Source organism: Ornithodoros turicata, chromosome 1 (genome assembly GCF_037126465.1).
Source record: "Ornithodoros turicata isolate Travis chromosome 1, ASM3712646v1, whole genome shotgun sequence".
Taxonomy (NCBI): Eukaryota; Metazoa; Arthropoda; class Arachnida; order Ixodida; family Argasidae; genus Ornithodoros; species Ornithodoros turicata.
The window spans coordinates 41,704,048-41,724,115 of NC_088201.1; positions in this window are offsets into that span (position 1 = coordinate 41,704,048).

Consider the following 20,068-nt stretch of genomic DNA (forward strand, 5'->3'; position numbering starts at 1 on the left):
TTGTAGGAACGTTTCAATACAGGGCGACGCTGCATGGCTGGCTACTGCTTTCCTGAGGACTATATGCAAATGTCGTCCACATAAAGACTGAGGTGCACTCCCTGAGGTGACAGAGCAGACAGCGCAGCGAAAACATTAACGGAGGAACTAAGTCCGCCTCCCTGAGGTACTCCAGCTGTCAAGTTACAGGAGCTCGTGTCGCCTTCAGCTGTCCTCATAAAAATTGATCTTCCTTTTAAATAATTCAGCGAAGTGGACGCCCCGCAATGCCCAGGATGTATAGGTCGTGAAGGACATGACCGCATTAAGCAGATGCTTCGCGCATTGTTAAGTTAAACAGTGTGGATCGAGTGGATACTTCGCGCAGTGGATCCGGGTCAAGAGAACCACCTTTCGCTGTGGCGGAGGCTGCTAACCCGCGACGAGTGGCAATCATAACACTGCATGGTTTTTCTTGATGAGTTCTTGGTTACCCCCCCCCCCCCCCCCTGAAAAAAAAAACGCGGTTTTTCGGATAGATCCGAATTGCTTAAAGTTTTACCGGCGTATGTCGTAGAAATGTTAGCCGAACCGTTACATTGTTCGTTGTGTATAAGTCGTGCCGTTACACCAGCTCGCTTGTCGTTTAGTCTTTAGTCCATCGTTACCTTTTTGGTGAATTGGAAATGGAATACTGTATTCGTTCTCGGAAAGCAGCAGCGGTTGGTGATATTCCAACGCGTCAATGGACAATGCAGGTTCTCCGCGACAGAGACTGTACTTTAATGCTGCTCGTGACAACCCACCCGTGTGGCACTCCGTCTGAACATTGGCCCCCCGTAGGTTTTGACGTTCCGCTACCAGTGGTCCGAACCGTGACCAAACGTTTCGCGATGGTGCGCCATTTTTGTTTGCGGCGTTTCACTTTTTTTTTTTTTTTTTTGTGGGGGAGTTTGGTTCATTCACACGTTCGTAGGTGGCACCCAGAAACAGCAGTATCTAACAATTTAGTCTCTCATTAAAGGACTGAAGCTAAACAGTTAGCAAACTGGGCACGCCTTCAGATGCAATTCTCCAAGGCGTCTCGGAAGTTTTGACAAAATAGTAACAAATGTGTGTCCTTTTGTGCGGCACTAAACGCGCTAAAACGCTTACTGATGTCCCACGAAAAATTCTCCATTGGGGTTCCTTTACAAAGATCGATCCGATGGCAAGATTATGAGCGGACCAAGTATCGCTTCCAGCTCGTGCAAAATAGAGCGAAGGCAAATGGCGACTGAAGGCTCCGATGGCGATACGATTGTTAGTTTGTCCTCGCTGAATACCCGGGGAAAGTGTCGGAAAGACAACCCTCCCACGGCTGGGCCCGTTTTTATTCAAAGCGCTGTCTTCCCTAAACAACTCAATCACTGGAATGGAGCTCAATAGGGAGAAGATGGAGGCAGGGCACTCGCGCCTTCTCCAGAAAAGTCCTTTCTGAACGGGAGTGCGTTCCGGGGCCCATTGTGGCGCTTGACGGCTTTGTCCAAATAGGCAGCCCTCCCGGCCGATGATGGCAGTTCTGCCACCTACGGAAGGCACTCCCTGCACACACGGCTGTGCTCAAAACCGCAACTGCAAGGAATGCAGGCCTGTATGTACACACAACCCGCCTGTGTACAAATAAACGGATTAGGGATTTGTGGCAGGTTGTGTCGCGGTTGACTTTAGCAGCGTGAGGGAAACCGAGTGTACTGCTTGGTTTGCTAACAGTGTTCCCCTCACAAAACGTCAAGGTGTACAAGTTGTGTCTATGGTGAAACTCGGGATTAGTGTGTATGGTTGGAGCTATTCATCAATCGAATATACCGTTTACGGAGCGAGACGACCACTGATATTCGACGCGAATTACTACGCGGGGTCTGTCTCGATTGTTTGGGCGAAGACAATAACCGCAAACATTGTAACCATGTTGGCAAGCCAGTCAACTCCCGATTTTGCGTTATCGCGCGGGGATGTCTTTTTACCTGAGCATCTAGCCGGGGCGCGCAGAGCATTCGTGCACAAATAGATGGGTTACCTTTCTGCGCGGCATCAAGTTAGAGTAGCGGTCAACATGAGGTGCCAGTGTTGACGCATTTTGCACTAACTAAAATTTACTTAGAATGAATATATGAGGAACGTGATTTACTATATATCCAACTTGCGGTATACAATGCAGCAAGCATGAGTAAGTATGTGCAGATACAGAAACTAAATTCACTTGCAACTTAAATTGTCATGAACTCGTGGGTAGACATAGGACCAAGCTGCTCGAGTTTGCAGGGTCGGTTGAGATATTCCAAAGGGTGGAAAGGATGCTGGAGATAGAGGAACCTTTACTCAAGCACAGAAATTTAAGGAGGAAATCTGAGCGAAAGGCCACCATTTGGTCACGTTTGGCGTCCTTTTTCTTTTATCGTGGTAAATGACAGAACTGCACTGCGTAATGCGCCTATATGAACATGTTTGTCGTTCGTTTTCGTCAACGCACTGCCTTCAAGACGGCAGGCACTTGATAGTAATGCGGCTGGAAGAATCATTTTTCGTGTCCTTGTTCCCGAAATGTGAGAAGTTCCTAGGGTCAGCGACTCTGCTTGTAGGTATAGCGTGCCCCTCGTCTCTGAGGGAAAGCCGATGAGGCACGAAGACATTTTTTTTTTTAAAGCGAACCTACAGTTCTTTGGAGCCGAAACTTATCTTGACTTCTCCTGTTTTGGTTATGGTTGCGCAGGCGGGAGCATTTACGCATCAATACACAACAGTTGACAGGCCGGCTGACACTAATGCCTGATGGGCTGGCGGTAGAGCCGTTCCCTGTGCAATCCATCAGCCGTCTGTCAGCGCACCATCGTCTGGACGTGCCGCCGGTGTTGTCCGCACGGCCATAGCGGCGTCAATTGCCAGTGTTGCTTTGTCTTGCACGCTGCCTGATCGATGGAGTTACTCCTGTTGTCCCTTTGCCTGCATTCATGCATTTCATACCGTACACTAGCCACTGCGCGCCTCTACAACAAAAGCACACGGGGTTACGTTATCGTAAAGGATAGGTCACTGTTGTGAAACCCAGGCTCTCTAACGGATGCGGCAATAAACAATAATTCGTACGAGCGTTTGTTCTTTTTTTTTTCTCCTCCTATTATTCCGTCCTTCGAAAAAGTCAGCCCGAAATTGTTTTTGGCATCACCGGGGCACCCCCGCCCGAATGCCGGAAATTTCGAAATCGGTGCAAACGGGACAAAGAGCATTTGCAATATCCGAATGCAGTCAGTGCCCGCGCAAATCCCATTCTAATTGGGCCGGGTCACCAGGGTGACGTGCCCTAGGCGGGTGTCCCCCCGATCTGCCCGCCAGGATGCCTAAGGGGGAGCACTAATAACTACCGGGCCCCGAACAACACAATTCGCCACCGAGCAGTGCATAATTAAAATTCAAAGCACCCGAGCGTCATCCTCACTGCATTCTTCGCCGCGTGCGCGAACTTTTTTGTGTGTGTCTCGGCAGCCGGCGCGCGTGTGCCAGGAACTGCTTCAGAGCCGAACATGCAAATTAAACGGACGTCTTTTACGAGTCTGTCTGCTTGCGCAACGGGAGATTTCTTTATCTGCGTGGCCTTCGCATTTGAAAGCTCAAACAGAGAACGGCTGCGGTGGCTGTCAATTGGAATGGAATTAGCACCTCATTTGAATGATTCGGTTTGCCCGTGGGACAGCTGCCTAACAATATATGGAAAAGCACGTTTTTCTACAGCGCACTCCCGCTGATTTTGCGTGACCGGTCATCGTCTCCTGTTGTCAACGCCTCCGTTCCGAGTCCAGAATGATCTCTGAAGGCTTCATCAGCATCCAGCAAGGCGCGCTTTTCCGAAATATCCTTGATATCACTGTCATCACAGTTCTCCTCAAGGTGGCTTGCCCGTTTGGACTGACGACACCTGTCTGTTCCATGAAGATGCGATAGAAGTCATTTCGTTTACCCTGGATGGACCAGATTCCGATATTCTGTCAGTATCTCCGTTGCTAGCATGGTTGGGTGTGTTAGGTTCATTCAGAAGTTAACTTGTTGGGAGTAGGGGAAGCAAATAATGCTCTCGTGACATGTTATTTCGACATGTCCACCTGTGTGCGCTTCAACTTCGATTTTGGAGGATCTGAAGCAGCGACAGGAAAATGCCTCGACAAGAACAACCCTTTTTTAACGAAACTCGGGAGTTCGGGAAGTTTTATAGTGCACCTTATTGTGTTCCCTCCACAACAGCTCCGCTCCCAAATTATCCCGAGGATTGTACGCCAGCCATGTGTGTCGCGTACTCCGCAGTGGAGATGACAGCTAACAGACTTCTTGTCCGAGAGGACCACTCCTAGTCGTTAGGTAGTACTATGGTCCCATTTGTCTCCGCTTGTAGATGGCTATGGCTGAACGAGATTTGCCGACGGCTCCAAGGCCGATATGTTTTTTTATTTGTTTTTTTTTTCTTCTGTGACCGACCATTGAAACGTGGAATGGCATCGGATTTTATACGCTTCCGCATACCGACCTCATCCTTGACCTATCCCATCATGTGTGCTGGCAAACAGCCTCTTGCCTTATAGAAAGCTGTCGATTTATTGAAATCCGCTGTGCAACAGACCAATTTTGCATACGTGAGTATAGCATGCGAGAGCATGTCCTACTTTCGCGTACCCCTTTTAACGTGCAGGAACGCGACCACAAGTTTCCGTCGTCTCTTTGCTTCTATCACCGTTAGGCCGCTTCTGTCACTTCACGCCGAGCACCTTTCCAGTCACAACTCAGTGGTGTGAAGGATCATACGCTCCATCAATTTCTCAAAGGCAGCTGGCCAAACTCCGAAGGAGGAGAGCTCTGGAGAGTGTGGCTTCAGCACTGGAACGACTCTCGCCATGCAGCTAGCTGTTCTCTATGACGTATTAAGTATTTTTGAAGCACTAACACCGCTTTTAATATGTTTAAAAATTAATACATTTATTATAATTGATAGAATACGAAGAGAGAGTGTCTGAAGCCAGCAGGTTAATAAACAGCAATGAATACGTGAGTTGGAGACGGAAGTTACATGAAATGAACTGAAGCAGCATACTATAGTTTAATAAAGAAATTTGCAGATAATGGTTAACTCTTACAATGACAAACTAATTACAATTGTTAGGAATAGATATGGTCGACGTTTCGGAGGAAGTTCCTCCTTTCTTCAGGGTTATTAAACAACTACTGCTTCAGTTCCTTTCATGTAGCTTCCGTCTCCTACTCACTTATTCATTGCTGTATTGGAAGTAATAATACATACTTTTAATGCATCTAGAATACTGACATTAATATTTCGGAATGCCACATGTCAGGTGCCACTGTCCGGGGACAAGCCGAAATACAATAGGGAGTCTTAGAGAAACGTAAGCGACGTCCGATTCCGACTCGCTGTCAGTCAATCAGATATCAGTCACTCCAAAGCGCGATTGGCTTATCATGTTTTCGGAAACGTTATCGTCAAACTTTTATACGTTCTCCTAGAACTCACTCATAAAAGTTTGCCTTTGGTATCGTAAAAGGAAGATGTTCACGATAACTGCTCCGAAAATAGGATGAGTCAATCCCGGTCCTAACTTTGATTGGACAGCACCATTCGTCGCGTCGTTTTCGTAGAGTTTCTCCCATCTACTACTAAAACTCGCCGACGAATGTAAGGAAAAGAGACTCCCCATCACTCTAACAGGAAATCTCCCAACTGAAACTGAAAAATTCAGTAAAAGAATCTAGAAAGGATAGCCTGTTATAAAAATCACGTTACCTCAAGTCTGGTACCTCAAGAAATCTATCGTATGGACCACGTGCCATACCATACACCGAGTATCCGCACGACCAACTTTATGGGGCGAGATATCGGCGGAGACGCGAGTGCGAAAAGAACAACGTCAGACAATAGTTGATTGCGCGTGACCATCTGAGCCCTACACGTCACGTCTTCTCGCGTATATCTTGCGCTGTGCCCACCACCGAATATTCCTTCTTCGGCTGCTCGCCTGCTTTTGTCACTAGCAGCACCGCTTGAGCACCTTCCATCGTTTATCCCAGGGTCTTTCGGATACTCTTGACATTTCTTCCGCGATATCTATTGGCGGGTGCTTCTCCCGTGATACCCGATTACTGCGCAACTTTGGGGGCTATTGGAATATGTTACTATAGCCCACCTATCTTGCCTTCAAATCACATGATTCACATAGGTGTGATCCACATAGCATGAGTGTTTCAAGTGGCTAAAGAACGATGCTACCAAGCCGAGGCTAGTCCAATCCAGACTTCCGTGAAATGAGGCGCCTTGTCTCTTCTGTTTCTCCCAGACTTGTACGTATTTGGAGTATTGTATTTAAAATACTGTATTTTAAATACAATTTGCGGTATTTTGGTACTCTACTCAGTACTTTTTGTTTTGTGTATTTGTACTCTATTTAAAATACATTTTATGGTATTTTCTACTCAATACTCTAATTACATATTTTGGATCTCCCTCTCAAACTTTCTGTGTCTCGTCTTTCCATTATCTTGCTTGTTCAGTTGAAATTTCCTGAGTCCCTCGGCTTGACCCGGACATTGGCCCTTCTTGGAAGTCCCCATTTGGACATCTTGCCCCGTGTGTACTAATCCCTGGCCAGTGAGGGTTCTATTATGTGTGCCCTGACGCGGTGACGCCGAATTCTGACCTCGCCGAGCAGGGACTTGTTAGAAGTTTGCTTTGTTCTGGCTCACATATAGTGGAGTTATGTGGTACCTCTTTGTCATCTTTTTGGGACTTGTGTTTAGATGACTCCTATCACACAGCGGCGGCTAGCGTAGTCACCGGTCACTGGTCAATGCGGCAAGTCGCCGCTATGTGACATGAATCACCTAAACCCCGCGCACTACGCTAGCGGATAGGGCATCGGCTAGCGTAGTGCGCGGGGTTTAGGTGATTCATGTCACATAGCGGCGACTTGCCGCATTGACCAGTCCGATGACTTTTTGCGTTCAAGGATAAATGGTATCTTAATTGTATTTCAAATACTTTTTCCAGTATTTTGTACTCTATCTTAATTACTTTTTTTCATGTATTTATACTCTATCTTAATTACATTCTAACGTTAGTATTTATTATCTTATCTTAAATACATTTTTGAGTATCTTGTACATGTCTGGTTTCTCCACGTGTTCTTGCGACATATAAGGGTCCTCTAGTGGTTCTTGCTCGCGTTCAAACGCTCCTTATTTCTAATCGCCCAGCACACGTAAAATGCCGTTACCTTGTGCGTTTCATTTGCAATGATTGCATTTTAAAATGGTATACTTCGTATTTTCTTATCATTGTTGTCGACCTTCGTGTCACACTGGCGTCTTGCAGGCACACGAGGTACGGAACGCCTCTTGGTCTGTCTTAGTAGCAGCCGTTTTTAGAGAACCAGTATCCACATGGAGAACGAAGGCGGTTTCCGGCTTGGATGGGTGAGTGACGGTATTGATCCGTAGGAATACTACTATGCCAAGTAAATATGTATGTGTCCACATTGTGACGCACGTGGCGTTCGGGCTCCACAAAGGGCATGGACACGAGGAATCTCGGCGTGATTCACTTAAGGAACCGCCTCTCGGAGCGCTTGTTAAACTCGTGCATTTCGGGATTATCCCACGAATGGCACGCGACTACCATCTTTTTATCCCTTTGAATCGATACCCCCGTTTATGATTGGGATGTCAGGCAGGAACCCCGCACCGCATTCAGCCCTGCATGACATTTTTTCTACCGGCTTACTAAGGCCCTTTTAATGATGGGAACTGAACATGATTTCGCCATAGGCGACGCGTTTATTAATAAGCATGCAATGGGCATTATGGATTTGCCGTGTCGATGCTCCCGGCTTTGTGCAGGATAAGCCGTAATAGTCATGTTTCCTGGCTTTTTTTGTGTGTTTCAGTTGTTCAACCGGTTGGCATACACGGACATATTGTAGACTCAGCTAGTCGTGTTCGCAGCGTGCTTTCGAGGGTAGTCTTAGCCCGTCGCGCATGCGCTGTTTACCTGATTCCATTCCAATCATTATATAACTTTTTGCGTATGTGTTCGCTTTATCTCTGAATAAATAGGGTACTATTTCTGGCTCTTGTGTTAACAGAGCTAAAATATAAAAGAGCGACGAACAGAAAAATGTAAAAAAAGAGTACAGTGAACACTCGTTAATATGACCCCCGATAATCTGACATACGCGCTTTACGACCATACTCTTGGGGAACAATGCAATGAAACGTCTGCAAATCCCCCCGTTAATATGACAATTCCGCGCTATGACCAAAAATTTCCAACCAAGGCAGTCATGCTGTAATCACAAAATTATCACAAAGTTATCAAAAAACTATCACGCAAAACAGGCACCAAGTAAACGCCCCCCCGGAACAGAATTCGCGTTAGTTATCAATGAATTGCTGGATTGTATCCGTTACCAACACGGAAGGCACGCTAATGCAACTATCTCCAGCCAGTTGTTTCAGGAAGCCTTGTTGATAAAACAGGCTGGAGATAGTTGCATTAGCGTGCCTTCCGTGTTGGTAACGGATACAATCCAGCAATTCATTGATAACTAACGCGAATTCTGTTCCGGGGGGGCGTTTACTTGGTGCCTGTTTTGCGTGATAGCTTTTTGATAACTTTGTGATAATTTTGTGATTACAGCATGACTGCCTTGGCTGCCACTAGGGGTCGGGTGTGCAGTTGGTATATTTAAGATGTGTCCCTGCCATTAAAGTTGTTTGTCAGACAGTGCTTCGTCTGTGTTGTCTCTTTGTGTCCCCTGCACCGGGGTTTTATCGCTTTTAAGATGTTATCTCTTTTACTGTCTGTGATAATGCTGGGCACATACCTTAAGCACGTTTTTCGTTATAAAACGTCGGCTTGCCAGCGGTGTTTATGTTTACAAGCAGTAGGGATTGAACAGACCGAAAGATTATAGAGTGTATACAGCTATAAATCAGGAATTTCGAGTGGGACATTATAATAGCACGATTAGCAACTGTAGAGCGTTTCAGCGAGCACAGCTGTTCGTCTCTGATTTTCAGCATCTACTATATATATATCTCTCTCTGATACTGCAATAAATGCCGTGGAAGGGATTGCGTCGGCATTTTGTCGAGAGGTCTATCAGGGCAGAATAGAAGTGGATCGGCAGGGGCCTCACGACGAGAGCCCTTCATGGCTCGCTGAAAGAAGCTGCAAAGGGACCGGCGAAATGGCGCATGCTTTTCAATGGCAGGGGGTGACCCCGCCTTATACCTGTGCCGAGATCGCATGCCTTGAAGATGCCTTTGTCCCTGCGCCGATATAATATTTGACTTATGCACGTGCGTGCGTGTTTACGAGGTCTGCTTGGGCGAGCAATTTGAAGACATAATAGTAGTACGTGTACGCATGGTGGGCATCAAAGACCGTGGAACGCGTTACTTAAGTGCTGTAACACAGGAAGACCGTGTCGCAACTCATGTCTTTATCAATGTACAATTTATTTGTTACGGGACTACTTTCTTTGGATACTCGCCACATCGACGGATGTTCAAGGTCAGCTGTCGGGTGTTGGTGACGACCTCTGTGCCACACGCGTGTCCTATTCTGGTTCTACGAGGTCTTGAAAAGCCTGACGGAAGCTAAACAAATAACGCCTTGTGTCAAACAATAAGTTGTTGCGCTGCGTTACATGCGGCAGCGTGGACCGGAATTGCGCAAAGGAGTGAACGGTAACCCGCAGCGTCGCTTTTGTAAAATAAGCGCATCTGGAGGAGGCAGGTCCCCCGTTTTAGACGGGTATGGACCTATCGGGATTTGATCGGTGTCGCGTTACAAAGTTGAGACTCGCCCTGATTCGGGCGTTGCTGTCGAACGCGTACAGCATTCTATGCGTGGTCATAAATCTCGGCGGAAGTCGGTTAAGGGTGGCGTCCAGCCCCTTCCAGTGGGCAGAGCTTCTCGTCCGGGCTATTTTCCCTTCCCTTTGCAATCTGATCCCGGTCATTAATCAGCAACAGAGGAATTTATAACGCACCTGCGACTATTAGTGAGACAGACACCTTGCAGTGGACGCCCTCGGAATTTCCAGTGTCATATTCGCTGTTTTTTCTTGTCGTAAGGTTACATTGTTGCATTCCTACGCGCATCGAATGAAGAAGCGACATTGGGGAAGTGGGTGATCACAAGTACCGCGCATTTCTATCAGCGAAGGTAGATTACCGCCCCGCTACCTCTATTACACCCTGTCACAAAAATCGCGTTCGCAACCACCTGCGCGAAGTGCATACACTGAAATAGAAGAATTCACGATGTCGCGAGTGTTGCTCGTTGATTTCACCAATATTAGCAGTCGTCGTAATCGAACGTTTCCTTTGGTTTCTCATTTCTTCTGTCAATTTATTCCTATAGCGGTACCGGATAGCCCAAGCCATAAATAAATAAGAACACTGTTTCAGGACTAGTTGCACTTCCGCGTTGCGAAGTAAAAAACACGTTTCTGGGTGCATCAGTGGTTTAGGTGTGGTTCAAATTCCTAGAACCTCCCATTGAAGGGACTTAAAATGTGTTACCTCAACAAAGGGTCTCGAGGATGTAAGAGAATAAGGTAAGAGCAGCTAAATAGGCACCGCAAGACTTGCGGTATGGAACGGAAACTATAACATCCAGCACGCTAACCTTATGCAATACAACTTAATAATGAGCGAAAGGAGTGAATATGATGAACTAATATTTTCATAACGTTAAGCAGAAGCAGATGCATAAGAGCATGCAATGCTGGCATTCTTAGTCTGCAACAAATAGCCCACGTAACGTACATTTAGTCGAAACCTGTGCAGTAAAATTTAGACTGGTTGCGGTAATGATTGCGTCGTGCGGAAAATTCGTTGGATCAACTTTGCCCAGCGCAGAGTTTCGTCCTGCTCCTCATGGGCAGTACGCTTCAATCAGCTTCAATGAACTCGTGCCTGGTTGGCCGTCACTTTTGCCGGACGACGTTTAGCTTTGCAGTGCGTCGGCTCACGCGGACGCGACGCCGAACTGCGTCTTCAACTTTGTTCTCGTGTACGCTACAGTGGTATGACTTCCGCCAGATCTGTACACGTCTTCAGCGACTGCAGCGTTGAAGGAACAGGAAAAGATTATACACAACTTAGGCCAAAGTGTTCGACCCTATGTTTTCGCAGTTTACAGATGACCCGTGGATTACTTGATGCACAGTAAATCATTTTACACCTTTATTCGCTCAAACAAGGTGTATTCTTATAAAAACACCCTTTTCTATTCCACAAAGACTGCAAAAAGTGCATTACTAAAGGTGTAATATCGACATACACCACGTCTTATCCACTGTGGATCATTAAGGGTGTAAAGTGGGGTGTTGAAGCAGGTGCTTTCCGTCGAATGCACCTTTTTTACACCCATTTGAATTGGGTGTATGGTGTTAAAAATGGTGTTTTATTTCGTGAGAGAAAAATTATGCTGGTTTCACAGCTCCGCTCAGCAAGTAATCACATTATAGACGATAACCTGAGTTAAAAACACAGTATCTGACAGGGAGGGATGTTAGAAATTTAGCTTATACCTTTGACTCGTTGCAAGCGTGGGTGCTAATTGCAAAAACACATTCCCGCCACCGTTACAAAAGTTTCCCGCCCCACCACATGTAACGAACGTGCCCCAACAAATTTTATTTCAGTATATGATACATCCGACACGCCAATATAGGCTACTGAGGGTGCCCAGGTCTCTTTATGCCTCTGCGCTCACGTTGGTCCCACAGTGTTAACAAGCTAACAAGGCGTGCCTGCGACGCATTGCACTCCGGTCTAGGTTCCACGATGGAACCACGGATGGAAGTCTACCGCGTTCGCGGTGCTGCTTGCCATAGAAGCAAGAACGTCGAACTGTATGTCTCGGCCAGTGGTGTCGGTATGCTGCCGCGGAAGCTCCTATTACACTATTTGCGAGGGAATATTTGCTAGCAAATAACTCCATCATAGAAGGTGTTTTCAATAGAATACTCCCACTTTAAGCGTGTTTTTGTTTTTAAACACTCATTATAACAGTGTTTTATTAGGAATACACTTGACTTAACTAAAGGGTGCATTAGAAAACACCCATGATTTGAGTGTAAAGGCAACACCAAAAAGGTGTGCGCCATGGGACAAGCCATTTACACCCAAAAAGTGTTAAAAAGTTTACTGTGTAGGCACGATGCTATGAAGCTAACTGCACGCCGCTCAGTAGAAGTAGACAGTGCTGTGCAACTGGGTGTAACGTATTCCACGGATACTTCTGGAACACGTACAGAACAAGAAACAAGGTCAAGAGAGACATACGTATGGTGTGTTATATGCGCCCACGAAAATCTTTGTCCTGTCTTCGACAGTGTCTACCAGGTTCAATAGAGGTAGATGAACGTTCTCAGCCTTTGGGAATTATATTATCAGCGGAATATGTTTTGCGAACAGCTCTAACCTCTGCAGTGCAAATAAGGTCCGAAGTGGTTTTCATAGCCCGTTGGCATGAGAGATACGGCGGAATTATTTGGTGGCAGGGCCGGCGTCTATACGTGTGGGGTGGGGGGGGGGGGGCACCTCCCCCCCGAGTCCGCCTAAAAGGGCGCAAAAAAGACACCTTTCGGACAGCAAGGTTACGAGTGGGGGGGGGGGGGGCGCAAATTTCCCACTTGTCCCTGTCGACCCGGAGGCGAAACGTGGACACGCCGACCCTGTTTGGCGGTAACCGGAGTGGTGACGATCAGTCACATTAAGAGATACCGTTGATATCTAGTGCATGTTGCGTGTATATTAGTGACGAATGCACTGGTCCATTCGCAGTATGTCTACAGGTGACAGGTCTACGTCTTAGCCTCTACCTAAGCAAGTCGTTTGGTGTTACTCATGGCACTCCCAAGGATGATTTCACGTTCCTCGTCAGTGCGTCCCATAAAATCTTCTGTGGTGCTATGTAGAGCACCTGAAGTGCTGACGTATGCCTGCATTCGTCGTATCACTGCACTGTATAGACTTAGCATAGGCTTCACTGAAGCGTTCCACCGAGATCCAGTAAGTTACCCGTAATACTTTTATTTGCCTTCGCCCTAGCTGAGCAAGTACACTTTAGCAGCCCACGAGAGGTTCCTGCCAAGTGCCCTGTCAAGGAACCGGAGATGTGATGAAGAAACAGATTAACGTATATGGAGGTGGTCTTGTAATAACCTCTATAATCTTATGGCTCTTAGACGAGTCACTCGCCGCGCACATCTACAGCCATATAGGCCTCACTTTGGAATAATGTGCTAGCAGTGGTTTATCCAGAATCCCAAGCACGGAGGGGTGTTGGAAAAAATTGGGGGGGGGGGGGTCATTATTATAGTTACGTCATTACAGCTTAACATATATCATTACCGACATGTGGTTAAAGCTGAAATCGCAAGGGCACCCCCCGTAGGGGGTACACAGGTGAAGAAGTTATGGGGGTGTCACTGAACATTTGGGGGGGGTCTGTATAAATCACTGGGGGATTTATACAGACCCCCCTCGGTCCAGCACGTTCGACACTCCGAGACATTCCATCATCGCCGAGCAGGACAAATGTAAAGGAATACCACTTCCATTGCATTTGGTGGCTTGGACTATACGAACACCTCGTGCAGTAAACAATTCAGTAAACAACAACTTTAAAATTTCACAACGACTTCCATAGACTTGCTAGACACTCTGGGAACCCGTCACAGAATGCACAGTGTTTCGCACTACCGAAGGCTCGCCAGATGGCGCTGTACGTTTTTCGAATATCCGGCATCTCACAGCACCACTCTCACCTCGTTCCAGTCGCGGTATATGCTGTGGTCACCTCAAGTGCGTCACGTCACCTCACACTTCGCAACGGTCCTCCTCGGGCATTCACCAGTGGCTCTGGTACCCAGAGTGCGTTTGGTCTTGCCCATCGGTTCTGGTCTTTCGCTTCGGCAAGCCAGCAGGCAACCAACCAGGTTGGGACCTCTGTTCCACTGGGGACGCGCATGGAGTCCACAATGACTTTTAGTTCCGGCCTTCTCCTGCTTCATAGTGCTCCTCTCATGCACTTCACCCGTGACAACGCTTAAAGGTCAATGCTCACGTACCGATCGCAATACTGTTGCTCGCTTTTGGCTTGAAACGTGCGCTGCTCCGGCCTTTCCCTGAGAAACTCCTGGCAGGCCCAATTGCATCTGCCGGCGCCATCTTGATGCTGCATCCACTACCTGATCGCCATCACTTCGTGCCGTGTGCGTGTCGCTCATCTGCGTGTTGTCATGTATCTAGTGTTCGTGACATCGGCACGGACCTGAACCGGAGGCACCGCTTCTCGTCCGAGGTGGGGAAATTGATGTGGCCCTTGGAAAACAATGAAGAGAAGCTACCATTGCCTTGAGACCACGGGTTAAGCAACTCCCTAACGCATCCGGCTCTCCGGAGTGTTCCATCACCCGCAGAGAGGACAGATGTATACCGCAGGAATGCCACCTCCACTACAGCCTCCCGGGATCCGGAATATTCTCCAAAATCACCAATTCTAAGGAAAGGCGTCTCCAGGAGCGTAAAAGCATACACAGGCTGCGTACTTGGTCTGCTTTATCCTGTTCGCGACTACATGAGATGTACACTGAAACCATTTAACGAATCTTATACCATGCATTCTACGTGGGCAAAATGCCTTGCACATTCGGTGTAAATACCAGCGGCATGGCCGAGCTGGTTAAGGCGTCCCGCTCGTTGGTGGTAGCCAAGGTCGTGCTAAAGACTGGGAGGTTCTGGGTACGAATCCTACCACCGACTGTGTTGTCTGAGGTTTTCCCTGGGTTTTCTGAAGACGTTCCAGACGAATGTCGGCACAGTTCCACCTAAAGTCGGCCCAGGACGCATACTAACCCCACTGTCTCCCACTCCTTCCTGCTGTCCTCTCTTCATCTGTCCCCATCTGTACGTCCTCTAACACGGAATTATATATATATATATATATAAAGAAAACATTGTATAAATGGCGCGCCGCACTGTCACCGAAATATGCGTCAAAACTCGTAATATGGATGTCTGACTATAGTCAGTCTGACGACCAGGATGGGTGTTCTGCCAGATTTTCATATTACATATCTTACATCAGACCGCACCCACAGTTAATCTTCATCGTCCTTCAGCCCTCACCTCTTAACTCATCCCACCTCTCATCCCAGCTATACAGTCGTGACGTTGCCCATGCATGTGTGTTTAGGAATAGTATCAGTATCCAATGCAATCCGTGTTTAGGAATGGTACACCAATAAAAAGAAAACGATAGTTTTTTATTCACAAAGCCGCTCCCAACACAAAACCATCACCGCTCGTAAATTCAACAAGCCACGCAAACACTTGGGAGCTTATCAGAATCCCATCATTGTGCGCTGTATCATTTCTCTGGTCTTACTATTCCATACAGTTTAAACTCAATTTCTGCAGAAGCTTGCACGCACAACAGGCGATGCGTACTGAGCGAAACGAGTCCACCTCTCCTGGCAACTCCGCTTGTTTGACAACGTGCATCATAGGAAATGTTTTACATGTTTCAGCGTTGTTCAACAAGTTTGTTGAAAGCAGAGACGCTATTGCTTGGTAGGAGTTGGGGACTGCGGCCTGTTACCCCTGGACACCAAAATGGAAGTTCACCCTGTATACTTTGCAACATTGCCATCACGTTCCCACGATGCAACGAAGTTTGAAAGACATGTTCAAAAATAGAAACCTCATTATACAGGGTGTTTTTTTTTTAAATTCGTTACATGTTTTTGTTTATTCGTTACACATTTTTTTAATAAATAAACTGTGAGAGCAGCAAAGATGCAATTTGTGCAGGCGGGTTATGCGGCCGGGCGGATGTCCTGTCGGAAAGTGTTTGTAACTACTGGTCGACTATTTAGTTGAAATTCGTTAATTCACTTAAGTAATGTTAATGTTAACTAATTTAGATGTTTTCTGGGAAATGCGAGATACCAGAATTGGAGCCAGTCATTCTTCAAATCCATCGTCCTTGTTGAACACCCTAAGAAGCGAACGCACTTTGAGATATAAATTTTGCAAATGAGCCGAAACCAGAACGCCGCTCTACTCCAGCGCAGAAGGAGCGACAGGCGTTCCACTTGAGAGGGTCACGTACTTTGGAGCGATGAAGCTGATTGGAGTAGGCGCGAATGTGTTGGTCAGATAGATCGCTCTCTGGCCCAAATAAGGCCAAGGTCGTGTCGTTTCTGCGCTCGAGAAGTGCGTAGTTCTGGTTTCGGCTGATTTGCATAGCGAAATTTAGCAATTTATATCTCAAGGTACGTTTGCTGAATAATGACTGGCTCCAATTCTGCTATTTTGCATTTCCCAGAAAACATCTAATAAGTTAATTAATGCATTTTAGTTAATTAGTCGTCCAGTGAGTTGCATAGCTGTCCTACAGGATGTCCGCCTGCCATAATGGCATCAGCGCTCATCTCAAGGCTTTTAATAAAAAAAATCTATAACGAATATAAAAAAAACAACCTGTATATTAACCACCTAATCTCGCTTCCAGCTGTGTTGTCTGTGCCGCCGTTTTCAGCTACGTTTAATAAACATGATTCGTCATGTAATTTCGATTATCTGAGAGGTCTTAGTAAAACACACCACCTATGCTCAAAAGCATTTATGTGTTTACTTTCGCTAGCGAGGACTGTATCCGAAAACCGTTTAGAGGCCCTACACAGTAAATTGTTTTACGCCCCTATGAGTGTAAAATGAGTGTTAGATAACTCACACCCTTATGAGTGTAAATGCTACACCTCAATAATGGGTGTAACAGGGGTGTCACATGTTACACCCAAAAGACGGGTGTTTATTGGGTGTATTGACCCCAAAAACGAAAAAAATGCTTGCTCCCGAAATTCACGGAACACTAGTTCCACTGCAGCTTACATTTGCAAGTGTGAACATCTTATCTAGACTCTTAGAGCTTTTTTATTCCCGTGTTAGCGCCGCGAAGCAACTATGGCCATGAGTGGCGTACAGGCGTGGACAGAGGACAGCAGGAAGGAGTGGGGAACAGGGGGGTTAGTGTGCGTCCTGGGCCGACTTGCGGGGAACTGACATTCGTTGGGTAAGTTTTCGGAAAACCGGGACGGTGACAGGATTCGAACCGGTGCCACCGGCGTGGAAAGCGATGATCTTAACCCCTATGCCACGGGAACTGGTCTCTTAGAGTTTAGCTAGCTGTGCACTCCAAGAGCTTAGAAAGGCTTTGCTAGCTAAGCCAAGTGCTTCCGCTTTAACCAAGTCGACACATCAACAGTATAGCCTGTCTTCGCCATTTGCAAGCCCAGTTGAAGGCTGCTGCTGTCGAACTTCCCTTGTTTGTTCCTAACTGTTCATAATCTTTGTTTCCTTCTACTTTTTCTTTTCGTATATTAATTTCACAATCACTCACAGTAATTAACCCTTTACTTACATACACATATGTATTTTAATTTCAATGTCACCCGCGCCAGTAAACCTTCCAGCCAGGGGGTCAAGCCCCTGTCACCAATTTTCAAGTTTAGTCCTGCTGAAGGCAGCGCTGACTGCCAAAACGGTGACCCCTATTTTTGACTACAGATGTCCTACAGTTGGCAATAAGACTGTATATCTGTTTATAGTAATTCACATAATTCCCATTTAATTTTGTTAATGCAATAATAGTAGCAATTGTTGTTAATCCTTATACGGCTTCCCAAGTCTCTCCGTTACTTATGGTCTATATCTTCTCGCATCCATCTGTATGTACCAAGTTATCCATACACACACATAAGAAGTTATAGTATATATATATTGCAAAGATTATCGCAATGAACAAGAAAACTACATGTGCTTTGAGCATTGTGCGGCATACACCCCTGTTGCACTGACATGAGTGTTCCAAAATTTAGCATGGTGTGTAACATAAGTGTGATCGGGGTGTATTGGTACATTACACCCCTTTTACACCAACACGGGTGCTTAGTTGAGCGTAGTATAAGTGTAATTCGGGTGTGTCCTCATAGTACACCCTTTTCACACCGGGAAGGGCGTAAAAAAACTTACTGTGTACGTCTCGAAAATTATTTTTCAAACGGCATTTCTCGATGGAAAACAACAATGTCGCAAAGCAGTTCACTAGCTATAGGATAATTAATATATCTGAGGTGTCGAAAACTCCCCTGCACCGGAAATGACGTCGATGTAGCTGAGCATGCCAATTACGTACACGTTTAAAACACATATTAATTACCTACCGACAGATTTTGTAGGATCGCCGCTTTAATTTTCGCGAGCTGCAGATACACACCGAGCTCATCGCAGCCAATTTACAGAACAGATGCCGTAATCACCTGGCATACTCAACATCTCACTCGCTTTCGTTGAATATCCATTAGAAACATTAGCTTTCATTAAGCAGCCGCGAACAATGTCCATGTTGTCAGGGTCGGACCTTAACGGAAGGAGTGCCGTGTCTTGAACACCGTTGAATGGGCGCAGGTGTCCTTGTAGTGAGCCTGATTAAAATGCCGTCAGGTATTGAATAGGTGCGCAAAGCTCGTGAATAGCTCGTGAATTATTCTTCAGAAGACCAGGGGCTCTAAAGTTCACGTGAAAGAGAAATGAAAGTTCCACAAGCAAAACAAGTGTATACGCTCTCTCGAAGATCACGATTCCAGTTGATAATTATGGTGATGCTAAGGAAAAATTCCAGCTTTTCATCTATTCTCGCCTCATTTACTTCGCTAATTTTTGCCAATTATCATCATCATCATCATCCCTGGAAACGGGAGGTGCACAGAGTTCCGTGTCCTGGTCGAGTTAACCACTATTACACCAGAAGCAAAAATAGTATCCGAACTTCAATCCAATTTTAGTTATTTCGTTCTGAGAAACGACAGACCAGATACCGTAAACATACTTCACCTCGTTCTTAAAATGAAAGCACGCATTTCTAATCTTTTTTCTCTTTGGTTGGAAGAAGAAATTGCAACTCTTCGGGAACCATACAAAACGCGAACTCTCCGCTGTAACGTGTGGACAGCAGGGTTGCGAAATAAGGAGGCCCATTCCATTCCATTTTGAGGAATACGTATGTGCTAATTCAATTCCTTTTAATTCCTCGGAGTGGAGAGCTATGGCGAACTCCCATTCCTGGAATGGCTTGGCAGCGCCCATTCCATTCCTCCAATTCCGGAAAGAATAAACAATCGGCAATATGAATGAAACAAGCAAGAAGTCTTACTTGCCAGTCGAGCAGTGCAGAGGTGGGTGACGTCATTAAAAAAATGCACAAAGGCAACATGTAGAGGGGTTCCTAACATCACGACACTAATGCACCTGAAATTGTGCTAAGTGAACTTTCTTGGGTATTTATTACGAAATATTCAATAAAAACACCAGCTGTCTTGCTGATCACGACCACGAGTGTCATACGTTCGTGTTCACAAACATTAGCTGCTGGAAGGAAGTATCTGACAACCGACTTCACTGCGCTGTCATAATCAGGGTCCAGAACGCGTTGCGAAGGAGCGTCGCTTCAGTATAGCAGACAAGAGCCGAGCTTGTGACGCTGGACAAGTGCGGTGCGCCACAATGGGTTCATGTGGCAGAAGGACACAGCGTTCAAGCCAATTCTTTCACAGGGTTACGCAGGCCATTCCATTCCAGTGAAAAAACGGAATGATTCCATTCCCACTACAGTAATACTTTCGTTGTTGCCATTCCATTCCCATTTCACTCTGGGTTCTATAAAGCAGGAATGATTCCGGAATCATTCCATCTCCAGAGTGGCAACTCCACAGCCCTGGTGGCACCATAATCTCGGCAGCTGTCAAGTCACGGCTTCAACGGCAAATATCGAGGGCACCGCTATGAGTCAAATAATTTCAGATAGAGTAAGAAGGAACAAAATGTTTTTTTGTTGTTGTTACATTAGACGGAGAAAAGAACAAGAAAATCATTTTTAAACAACGTCGTCTTCACTTCATTCCTTTGACGTTGT